Consider the following 11,466-nt stretch of genomic DNA (forward strand, 5'->3'; position numbering starts at 1 on the left):
AGGAAATACCCTACAAACTGAAATAATTGTAAGTAGAATATTTCTAAATTGAATTCCCCAGCTAAGGAGCCAAAATTTGATACGTCCAAACTTATACCAAAATTAACAAATATATAATGGCTGATATCAATTACGAAACTCAACAAGAGTTGAGGTCGATCATACCGGGAATTACAGAAGAAACAAATCTACTAGTTCATAAGTTCAGTTGCAGTTGATATTTCAAGAAAAAGATTGCGTAAAGTAAATATTGGGTTTGTTTTAATGTCCAAGTACCCAATTGTAATTAGAATGAACTATTAATAGTAACATACAAGGTTCCAAGGCTTGGTTATCGATTTAGATTAGACTAGGATTGTGTTCCCCATGACCTTAGGATTACATCTTAGTTTTCACTTGAATAACAGTCTCGTGATAGTTGATACAATGCATGCATTCTCTAGCAAGATACATACACCTAAACACTCATCATCCCTATTAGGTGAAACTCACTCATTTCCTCTCGATCCTAGAGTGTTTTAGTTTAATCCTTGCTTATTCGTTTAAACACTTCCATTTCGGCTCAAGACTTTAAAATGAGTTATTCAATTAAAGCTCATTCACTTCTAACTTTTACTAATCATAGGCTTCTCTCTCAAGCAAGTAATTAATAAAGGCAAGTTTTGACGTATGCACTTTTTCGAAAGCAATCAATGGGAAATTAGATACGACACCTACAAAACATCTATTGATAGTGTTTCATGATTGATTTTCAAGTTGCTTCTTATTAATGGTTCCCACATTTCTAGTTGTGGTTTTTAACTGCTCATGTTCTCAACAACACAATTGTTAGACATTGATGAAAGATCTAAAGGAATAAACTTAAAATAATGAAAACCAATTAATCGTGATTAAGAACTTGAATCCCAAGATGAAATGATGAACAATTATTCAAAAGATAAACCCAAAAGAGAAAGTTATTGTCTTTGCGATGAAAAAATTCTCACAATATTGATTACAATGATAAGAAAACCCTACGTAATTAATTATAGTCTTAAAGATGAATCCTAATCGAAGTAGGAAAGTAGTTCAATCTACAAAGTTCACGAGAGGAGAAACGGCCAGTGAATCTTTTCAGGGTTCGTAAAACCCTCCAATGATCCAACACTTAGTCAATTTCTTTAGCCTCTACCTCAGCTTCTCACAAGTCACTATACCGTTTGTATAGTCACCATGATCCGTCTAGGCTCTCATATAGTTACCATTGGAATTCTTTTCTTCCAGGCCACTTTCACGGGAAGTTTCACGAGCCATTGACATCTTCATTTCTCATATAGCCTTTCATCAACTTCTACACTTCCTTTACAAATCTTTTCTTTCAACACTTTCCTACAAGCACTTCTCCTGCACATTAAACCAAAAGAAAATCATATTCATAAAAACATGCTTGGTTCCTTCCGATAATCCTTTGTTTATGGTGTGCATGTACAATAAGTTCATGACACATCACACTCTTAAGAGAGAAATATAAGTTCTTTTATTTTTATGACTTGGATATATACTCACTTTAGCTTTTTATTCAATTTGTTGGACACCCCTCTAATGTCATGACACTTTGTTTTTCATTTCAATTTTTAAGATTCTATTCTCATTTTTTCTTTGATAATGAGGGGTTCCTTTTTTCTGCCTCACATTTAAAAGTTGAGTCTCACTTTTCTTTTTCACTATCCACTTGGATTTTTTCCTTCTTTCTTCCCAGTTTCCACACCCCAATAAGGTTGTTAGCTTATATTCGCTATTCAAACAAACTGATATTTAGATAACGATTTTATTGGTGGGAAGTTAGGGACAATTTGGATCAAGAGGTTTCAATAAGGTCGATAATAAATGGTTTAGGCTCAAATGGTGAAAAGATGGTTGCACACACTCACAAGGTAGTCACAAAGATATGAGTGATTGTCTTCCCTCTCAAAATTCATGCACTAGATAATTTCTTGCATTCACCAAGGATAGACTATTGGATAAACAACACAGATTCTAGCACTCGACAAAAATGCTTTCAAGTAGGAGCTGACCACACATGTCACTTCAAACACGATCATTTAGTTTAGCTATAAGCAATTAAGAGAGATTAAAAAGGAATTAAATCAATCAAATACACAAGGGCTAAGTACTACAAGTGTCATTCACCCTGACAAAAGATAAATGTAGTGTCCTTAATGCTAAAAGGTAAAACATGTCCCTATTAGAAGTGATTAGATTGAGGTTCCAACTAGGTCTGTCGTTTTGCAGCCTACCGACATGATCGGTGCATCGCCCAGTGGGTTCAATCCGCCAACTTTTCTTGTAGCAACCATAAATTTACTCACCTCGATTGATGAATATAATGATAATTCCTAATAGTGATCGGCTAGTCGCCGAATTGTTCCATAGATCACCTAAAATGATAGTGCACTTTGTTAGAAATTCAACTCTAAAAGTCACGCTAATTCGGGATCACATACAATGAACGGCGGATCACCCATTATTTCAGCACAAAACTAAAGTTGACAGAACCATTAGCCCTATGCACCATCCCAAGGACCAACTCAGAAGTGGTTGACCCACATGACAAAGAGAATCACCGAATCGTACATCATCACGCCTAATAATCCTCTAATTCTTGCACAAGTGATAAACATTATTGAAATTAACCAACACTTGGGTTGTTTCCTAAGAAGCTTGATTAAACACCGCGACACGATGTGGACACGCTCTCAACCGTCATTTAGTTACACCACTTCAATATCTTTCACATCGTACCCTTCCTAAAAATAAATTTCAACATTTTGACATTTACATTGATCTCAATTGCTACATTACCACAAATTCTAGTCACCTTGTATAGGCCTGCCTACTTTGACTTGAATTTTCTTAGGAAGAGTCTCAACCTTGAGTTGAATAGTAACACTTCATCACCTACCCAAAACTGCTGGTGTAGCATTTTAGCATCATTCCATCTTTTCACTTTTTTGTAGGGGGCTGAACTCTCATAGACCTTTAAGACTTTACCAAACAAAATTTGGTAAGAAGACATGTCTATTGGAGACTTGGAGGTTGTTTATAGCCAAAAGTGCATTATCAAGCTCGCTAGACCATTCAGTGCAGTTGATGTTCACTATTTTTGTCAATGTTTTCTTGGTTTTTATTTTGGAAACCTCAACTTGTGCACTTGTTTGCCGGTGAGATGGTCCCACAACCTCGTGCTTCACCCCATACTTAGACAAAAGGGATTAAAATTTATGATTATTGAAACAGGTGACCCCATCACTTATAATTTCCCTTGGTTACAAAATCTTGTGAAAATGTACCTCGTTAAGAACTTAGTTATACTTCGTGCTTCATGTTGGGTAAATCCACTTCTTTAACCCATTTTGGAAAAAAATCAACGACTACGAAAATAGATTTGTTCCGAAGGAGATCACATATTGATCGACAGAGTCAACCCCCCACATATCGAAATGTTCCACCTCCAGAATTTGTCAAAGAGAAACTCATACCTTCTTGAAATACAGCCCTGCATTTGACATTGCACACATCTCTTACAAAAACTATGCGCATCTTGATTAAACATTTACCAATAATAACCGCATTGCAACAGTTTTGAGGCGCTGCAGATTCCTCCATGGTGCCCAACTATTGGTGATGCATGGTACGCTTCCAGTATATCATTTATTTCCACCTTCAAAATGAAGTGCCTAATGATATGGTCGGCACATTCCTTGAAAAGATAAGGTTCATTCCAAATATACCTCTTGACCTCAAAGAAAAACTTCTACTTCTCATGTTTTCTTAATTATTAGGCAACAATCCACACACAATTTTTTTTTCATAATCATCATACCATGGCATTGAAGTGTGGGAGACCTGCTTTAACAATTAATCAAGGAAGCATCTTCAATACAAGTTTTCTTCCCATGGCAGCGCCCAACTTTGACCTCGATAAGTGATAAACTACTTGATTCTCACATTGCTACCTATCTTTAATCTCGAAGTAAAATTCTTGAAAAAGAAGAACCCACATAATAAATTGTGATTTAGCTTCCCCATTTTCCATTAAGTATCCTAGGGTTTCATGATTAGAGTGCAGTACAACTTTTATACCTAACAAGTATGCTCTAAACTTCTCAAAGCCATACACAAGAGCGAGCAATTCTTGTTCCGTCACTTTAATTTCTTAGAACACAATTTAATATCATGCTAGTGTAGTTAATGGGGTGAAATAATTTACTGTTACGCTGTCCAAAAACAGCACCAAGAACCACTCCACTTGCATCAAACATCATTTCAAATGGAAGACTCCAATTAGGTGCAATTAAGATGGGAGCTGAAATAAGTTATTCTTTCAAGCTCACAAACGTCTTCTTATAACTTGCATCAAAATCAAACACATTCTCCTTTCCAAACAAACTACACAACGAAAAATTCACCTTAGAAAAATCTTTAATGAATCACCGGTAGAATCCAACATGGCAAAGGAAACTCCTTTCGCCCTTCACTAATATAGCGGGAGGTATCATGTCAATAACATTGATTTTAGCTTGATCAACCTCAACCCCCTCCCTAGAAATTCTTATGCCAAAGGAATATCCCCTCCTTTACCATGAAGTGACACTTTTCCAAAGTTAGGACTATATTTAGTTCAACACATCGTTACAAGAATTTCCCCAAAATGGTCCAAGAATTCTTCAAATGAATTCTAAACCACAGAGAAATCATCCACAAAAACGTCCATGGATTATTATTATTCAACTATATATTGTAGCTAAAATGTTATACATTAAAATTATTTAATTGAGATATATAATATTAAACGTTAAAGATATAAAAATTATTAGCATAATTACATACATCAAAACAATAATTATAGCCTTCTATTGATAATCTTTCTAGGAGAGACCATGAGATCAAACTGGAAGTTTAAATTGAAAAATACAGGGGATATATCAAACAACAGTTTGGTGCTAATCACAAAGCTATCAAGGTTTTGTACCTGTCAAATAGATTTCTTAGTTTATAGGCACACTCACATGTCTTGATAATTGTCTAGACCACATATTTTTATCCAACAGAGAAAAAATAATATGATTGTTAACCAACCAAAATCAATTTTTTTTAGAGATTGGTCATCAAAAGTGAAGGAGGGCGGAAATAAATAAATCATACTACACCTATTTAACATGGATTGTATCACTATATCATCTTATCATAAGGATGCCAGACTTTATTAGAAACTAATAAGTACAATTTTTTCAATAGAAATAATATACACAACCTAAATAGTAAATGTTAAACATAAATTGAACTCGAAACTGATTTAACATGAAAAAGAGATAGATTACGTACCCGTCCAAATGGTGCTATGCAATGCAAAATTAGGTATTGAGCATAGCAAGTTCGAATGAGAAGGGTCAATAGTTTTTATATGGGAAAAACTCTTAACATAAATAAAGAAGAGGTAAAGTTTACATAATTCATTTATGTATCTGTTTACACCCAATTTTGGACCTGTACCATATAAATTAATAAATTTAAACTTCTTCAATTACAAACGGTCTAAAATAATTAGTTTTTTTTTATAAAAGTTTAAGAAAATATAAAGTTTGCACGTTAATTTAAATAGTTTAGTCATTTTAAATAATTTTTAGATAATACATATTTTACATAATTTGTATATAATTAGTATATTTTATGATTATTCAAAAATCATCTCAAAAGGATTTTAGTTTTAGTAAAATATTTAGACAGCTGGTATGGTATAAATAATAATTTATATTTTTAGGTTAATTAGTTTTAAATGAAACAATAATTTTATTTTTTTATAATTAAGAATCTTATTAACTAACTTATATTAATTTCTATTATTTAGTTATTAGTGAAATCCTTAAACCCATTTGCAAACCATATGTCGGCTTTTTTTATTCTCTTCAGTCAGCCCAATGCCAAAGGAAATCCCGTCCTATTTTCTTTTTCATTTTCCAGCCCATTTCAATCTTCCCAATCAATACCAAAGCAGCCCATCAATTAAGAATACCAAAAGAACCTATTCCTACAATAACACCAAAACAGATCCACATGACCCCTGTACGTTTCTTCTTCTTCAACGGGACGAACCCAAAAACGAAACCTAGAACAATCGCTACCCGAATCCCACTCCAATGTCATTTTCTCCCTCTCTCCCTCATCCCCTCTGTACATGAGCAGTGCTAGGTGGAAGAATCTCCTCCTATAACGTCCTTGGTTTGAAATTGGGCGACTCTCCTCTCTTTTCCGTTGTGAACTCGTACAATTGTAGCTGACAACCTTATCCCTTCACGAAATTCGAATTTCGAATTCAAATTTCGAATCCAATTCCATTCCTCCTTTAAATCAACCCTTATATTCCTCTATTTAAAGCCCTCACCCTCTTCATTCTAAAGGGGGAAGAAAAATTTGAAAATTCTTTTTGGAGATAGCTGATATTGAGTTGGAAAAAGTGGGGAAAAAAGGTTGGGGAAATTTTTTTTCTGGAAAGAATTTTCATAGAAAGAATCGCTCTGCTACAACATAAGAAATACATCTTAAATATATAATCTCTTTACTTATTCGCGTGTTGCTGGGTATTTGTCGGATCTTTGGTGAAGTCGCGGTTCATCTAAGCTCGTAGCTGTCCCGTTTCCTGCTTCGAAAAAAGTATACTTATTCACTCTTTATTGATTTTCTTTTGTATGCCAACTTTGATTTGTTGTTTGGTGTGGTTGATTAGGCTGAATGTTATTTATTTGCTCGTTCAAGTCTTGGCCTTCTACTCTTAGTCTAGTTGTATTTGCTTTCAATGATTATATATGGATAGTCGTCTGCCTCTATTAATCTAGATATAAATGTTGATATGTAGTTCCAAGTTGATATGGTAGTGTATCCCAACCTTGTTATAAAGAGCATAGTTTTTTTATGCTTATAAACGATAGCTTCATCAAGTCTCACTTTGGTTTATTACTGTTAGTACAACATTCTAAATAAAAATACAAAATTTTAACTGGTTAATATGAAGGTCATTTTTCTTTAATCAGTCAACATTCCCATATTTTAGATGCATTCTCCAAACCTTAGTGTGTAAAGATTCTATTTATATTTTGATTTAGAAAGCAACTTTGTGTTAAGTTTGAGTCGATGTTCACTGTTGCCTAAGTTTTTCCATGTCTTTATTCTACTTTAGGCTTGATCAGCTCATCACCTGATATCCAAAATATATGTTCCATGCCCAACTGTGTTTATTTTTTTTTTAATTACTTAGGTGTGTGATAAAATTTTTTTTAAAAAATATTATTATTCTTATTTTTCTTGCTGTCCACATACATTTGTTGTCACCTGCAATGTTGATTACTTGGCTTAGATTTGATCATTCTTGTTCTTTAGCCATCTCTTTAAAACTTCTCACTTGCTCCTTTATGATTTTTTTGTTTGGATTATATGCTAATATATATTTCTTTTTTTTCCTTTCATATAATTCAGCAAAACCTTTTCTCCATTCATTATGGTTGGGTTGTATGCTAATATTTTTGCCATTTTATTTGCATGTGAAACCTTTCCAAGTCTTCATGAACTTCTCCCCTCTCCTTGCATTTCCTGAATTGGGCCTAACAGGACCAACACTTCTCTCTATCAAGTCCAAAAATAGCCGACGAACAATTTACAGGCAATACAGGGGCTGGAAATTAATTATCGATGTCCAAAAGCTCAAAAAGGAGTTTTATTCCTGCTGTATAAAACGATATACACAGAAAAGACAGTGATATACAGGTTCAGTATGGAAAGGCAGGTTGATGAAGTCAGAATTACAAAGTTCAAATAAAAATACAGGTTTCGGAAAGCCCAAATGGGCTGGATACTAGTCATATGCAACAGTATACATCAAATGTATACCAGATTTTTCAGGAGAAATGGGCCAAAGATCATTCAAAATAGTCACTGGATAAAAGCCCCATTTCTCCATTTCTGTAAATAGCCAAATTTATACTCTCTCCCCTTTCCTATTAATTATTTGTGATTACGTTGACTAACATTATATTTATGATTTGGTTTTAACTTAATTAATTTCCAAAATATAGTCATAGCTTCTATTATGTTCAAATTTAAATACTTATATTTTATTTATTACTTAGTTCTGTTTTACTTTAATTGTCTTGCAATATATGAATTAATCACTTTAAATAATTCTCTTTAAGTTTATTGTCCCTTTAAATAAATTGAGTCTTTTACTTAGTTAATATTTTGAAAAATTAGTTATAGTCATTTTAGTCAAATCTACTGATACACTCAAATTTACTTCTCGAAACGAAGTAAAAGCGGTCGCATCAAGTAAAGAACCCAACTAGTGAGGTTGAGATCGTTCCCACGAGGAAAATGGTTCAGACTTAACTTTATTCTATTATTACTTCTATTTAGTCAAATTATTTCCCGAAAACAAATAACTAAAGGGGGGTTTTGATTAATAAAAGCAATTAGCTAAATTAAAGTAAACAAGTGACAGGTTCAAGTATTGGAGTTTAATCAAGTCATGAGAGTAACTAGGGCGTAAGTGTTCCCCAGAGGGTCCTAACTCGGTAATTCTAGCTAAAACAATCCTTTCCTAGTATCTTGTATGCAATGTGATAAGTTAGGTATCTCTAAATCCTTGGTCAGGCATCTCCGCACCTTGGTCCGGCTACGTGTGTTGCGTTACTAGACCTCATCTTTACCTCATATTAAGCATCATATTTGATATTTGACTATGTTGTTACTTCGTACCAACTGACACTAGCCTATTAGATAGTATACACTAAATCTATGTTGATAATTCTTTTCCTATTAGCTACCTCCTTGATCCGCCAAGTAGCAATAAGGTGAATTCTAACGTTGGCCATCCATTAAAAAGAGTTCTAAGAGAAAGAATTATCAGTACATGCAAGACACTATTCTAGAATCGTTATTTTAGCTAGGTTTTACCTTGTTATTTACCCATGGTTCCCACAACCCTACTCATAAAGTTTAGTTACTCATGCTAATAATCACACAATTCATAATAATAATGTAATAATTCATGCAATTACTTTGATGAAAATGAACAAAATTCAAAAATTTACTTGAATAAATCACAAAACACCAATAATCGATTCCGGAAAAGTAATATCAAATCCCAAAATCGAAAGTTCAATACAAAGACAATAAAATTGAAAATTATCCAAGAGTCTAACCCAAAAAAGGAGGTTTTTCGGACTATTTATAAGAAACAAAACCTAATAATAGAGGGAAATCTATTTAAGGAAAAATCTGCCAAAACGCGTCTGAGTCAATGACCCTCGTGACGGACCGTCGTGGACACGACGAACCATCGTTGTCCTTCGTCGCTCCATACTTAGCTCTTTTTCTGCTGCTTTTCTTCATCAACTCTCTGTTACCCTCGATGGACAGGTGTGACGGACTGTTGTAAGAACGACGGTCCATCGAGGGGATTCGTTCCATGACACTTAGAATCTTCTGAAGTTGGGTACTGGACTACTCTCTGTTAGCATTGACGAATGTGCAGAACGGACCGTCGTGGCTATGACGCGGTCCGTTGTGACATTCCGTAGTCCCACACTTGGTCAGAATTCCCCAACTTATTTCAGGATCCATTATCTTCTCATGAAGGTTGACCCCTATGGACCGTCACAGTCACGACAGACCATCGTGGGGTCCATAGGTGGTCACTTCTGCAATTTCAACTCAAAATCTCCACGTTCTTCTTTGGAAAAATTTCTTGGAAATAAATAGAAAACTACATAAAAAATTAATACAAAAAGGCTTTAGACACACACTAAAATTAATGAAAAGGCATTAAAAGTACCGTGAAACCACGTACATCAACACCCTCAACTTAAATTCGTTGTTTGTCCTCAAGTGACGCACTATGACTCTCTACAAAATCTTTGTACAAGGGTACCCGTATTTTAGCTTTCGCAATCATTTCGCTATCAATTCTGATTATTTTCATTATGTTCATGCATGCTATCACTATTAGGCTTGAATTATGTGGATCAGACCATGGTACAGACTCACCACAAACTGACACCTATCCTCTTCGATCTCTCACCTAGGTGCTAATTTTTCTGGTATTGCAACTAGTGTCCTCACTTCAAAATAACATTCTCATTTTTTACACAATAATTAAAGTTTGAATATAAGGATTACATTTCAACATTCGCTCTCAGAACAACTTCACAACTCATTTACACATATTGCCATAGGCTTGCCCTTATTTTCACTGCTTTAAGTTCTCCGTAACAACTCTTAGGATCACGATAGGACTTTCTTAACTTGTAACATAGGCTCAGGGTCAAGTAGGGTATATTTAGGTATATTTTAGTGACTTGTTGCCCTCCTTGACATATCGGCTAAGCGTCCTACCTTTTTATCGTTTTATTTCACCCTATTTCTCAATTTTCTTTCACCTTGCTATTCTCCCTTTCTTCTCCTTATGTGTAAGTGACTCTTCTCTTTTCTTTTGTTTATTTTGTTTTTACTCTTGATTTACTGTTGTTTTTTTCTTTCTTCCTCTTTATTCTTTCAACCCCACTTTCCAGAGTATTCCTCATAACAACCACCTTCAACTCATGACTTTGCCATGAGTCAAGGTTCACAATACCCAAGATTGGGTCAGGGCCCCGACAAGGTTGTTTTCTGCATTAGCCACCCTCAACTTATTCTTTTGGCATAAGCTGAGGTACACATGTCCAAGGAGGGACCAGGGCCAACACATTGTTCCCAGAAAAGATCAGATGGGGTGAAGAAGAAAGATCTATTTTAAGCTCAAACTATTTGGATCAATAAAGGATTACTTTATTTGATTTTTTCTGTTATTTTAGGCTAAAGAGTGACTATTTCGAACAAGGGCCTATGATCCTTTCCTAATTGTCAATTACTGTTCTAGCTCAGTACCAATGGTGGAATATTCAAATTTTCCTCACTCTCACTTGACATCTCATTACTCTACCAGATTATCAGACACCTAGTTCAAATCTTAGATTTAGGGTCATGCCGTAGTGTATCTCTATGTCATGCTTAGAGCCACACATTTATCAGTTACTATGCCTAGTCATGCATCATTTTCATTACATCAAAATATCATTTCTGTTTTAGCCATCATGCTTCAGAGTTATACTATGTACACAAGATATAGACATGCCGGTTCAACAATAAAAATAATTAGTCTCTTGGGGAAAAAGAACACAGGCAAGAAAACCCCAAAAGAGGATTGTGAGTTGGGCTAGGCTACTCAGACTTCACCCTAGCACTCACTTCCATTTCCCTACCCCCAACAAAAAGATATGTAATTGTACCAATGCATAAAAGAATCTAAAATAATAGAGTGGTAGGTGAAGCAAAAAGCGCCGGCGATCAACAAGCTGGTGGGTCCAGTGTCCTGGAACCCACTCCCTTTGTAGTCTAGAC

At 34.7% G+C, this 11,466-nt stretch overlaps 1 long non-coding RNA gene across 1 annotated transcript; it reads left to right on the forward strand.

Annotated features, from left to right (window-relative positions):
* The first annotated feature begins 6,055 nt into the window (after positions 1-6,055).
* Positions 6,056-8,115, forward strand: LOC107011034. Its single transcript, XR_001455774.2, has 2 exons — positions 6,056-6,690; positions 7,591-8,115. It is a non-coding gene; the product is annotated as an uncharacterized LOC107011034 (long non-coding RNA).
* The last annotated feature ends 3,351 nt before the right edge of the window (positions 8,116-11,466 follow it).

This window comes from Solanum pennellii, chromosome 1, assembly GCF_001406875.1.
Source record: "Solanum pennellii chromosome 1, SPENNV200".
NCBI classification, from domain to species: domain Eukaryota; kingdom Viridiplantae; phylum Streptophyta; class Magnoliopsida; order Solanales; family Solanaceae; genus Solanum; species Solanum pennellii.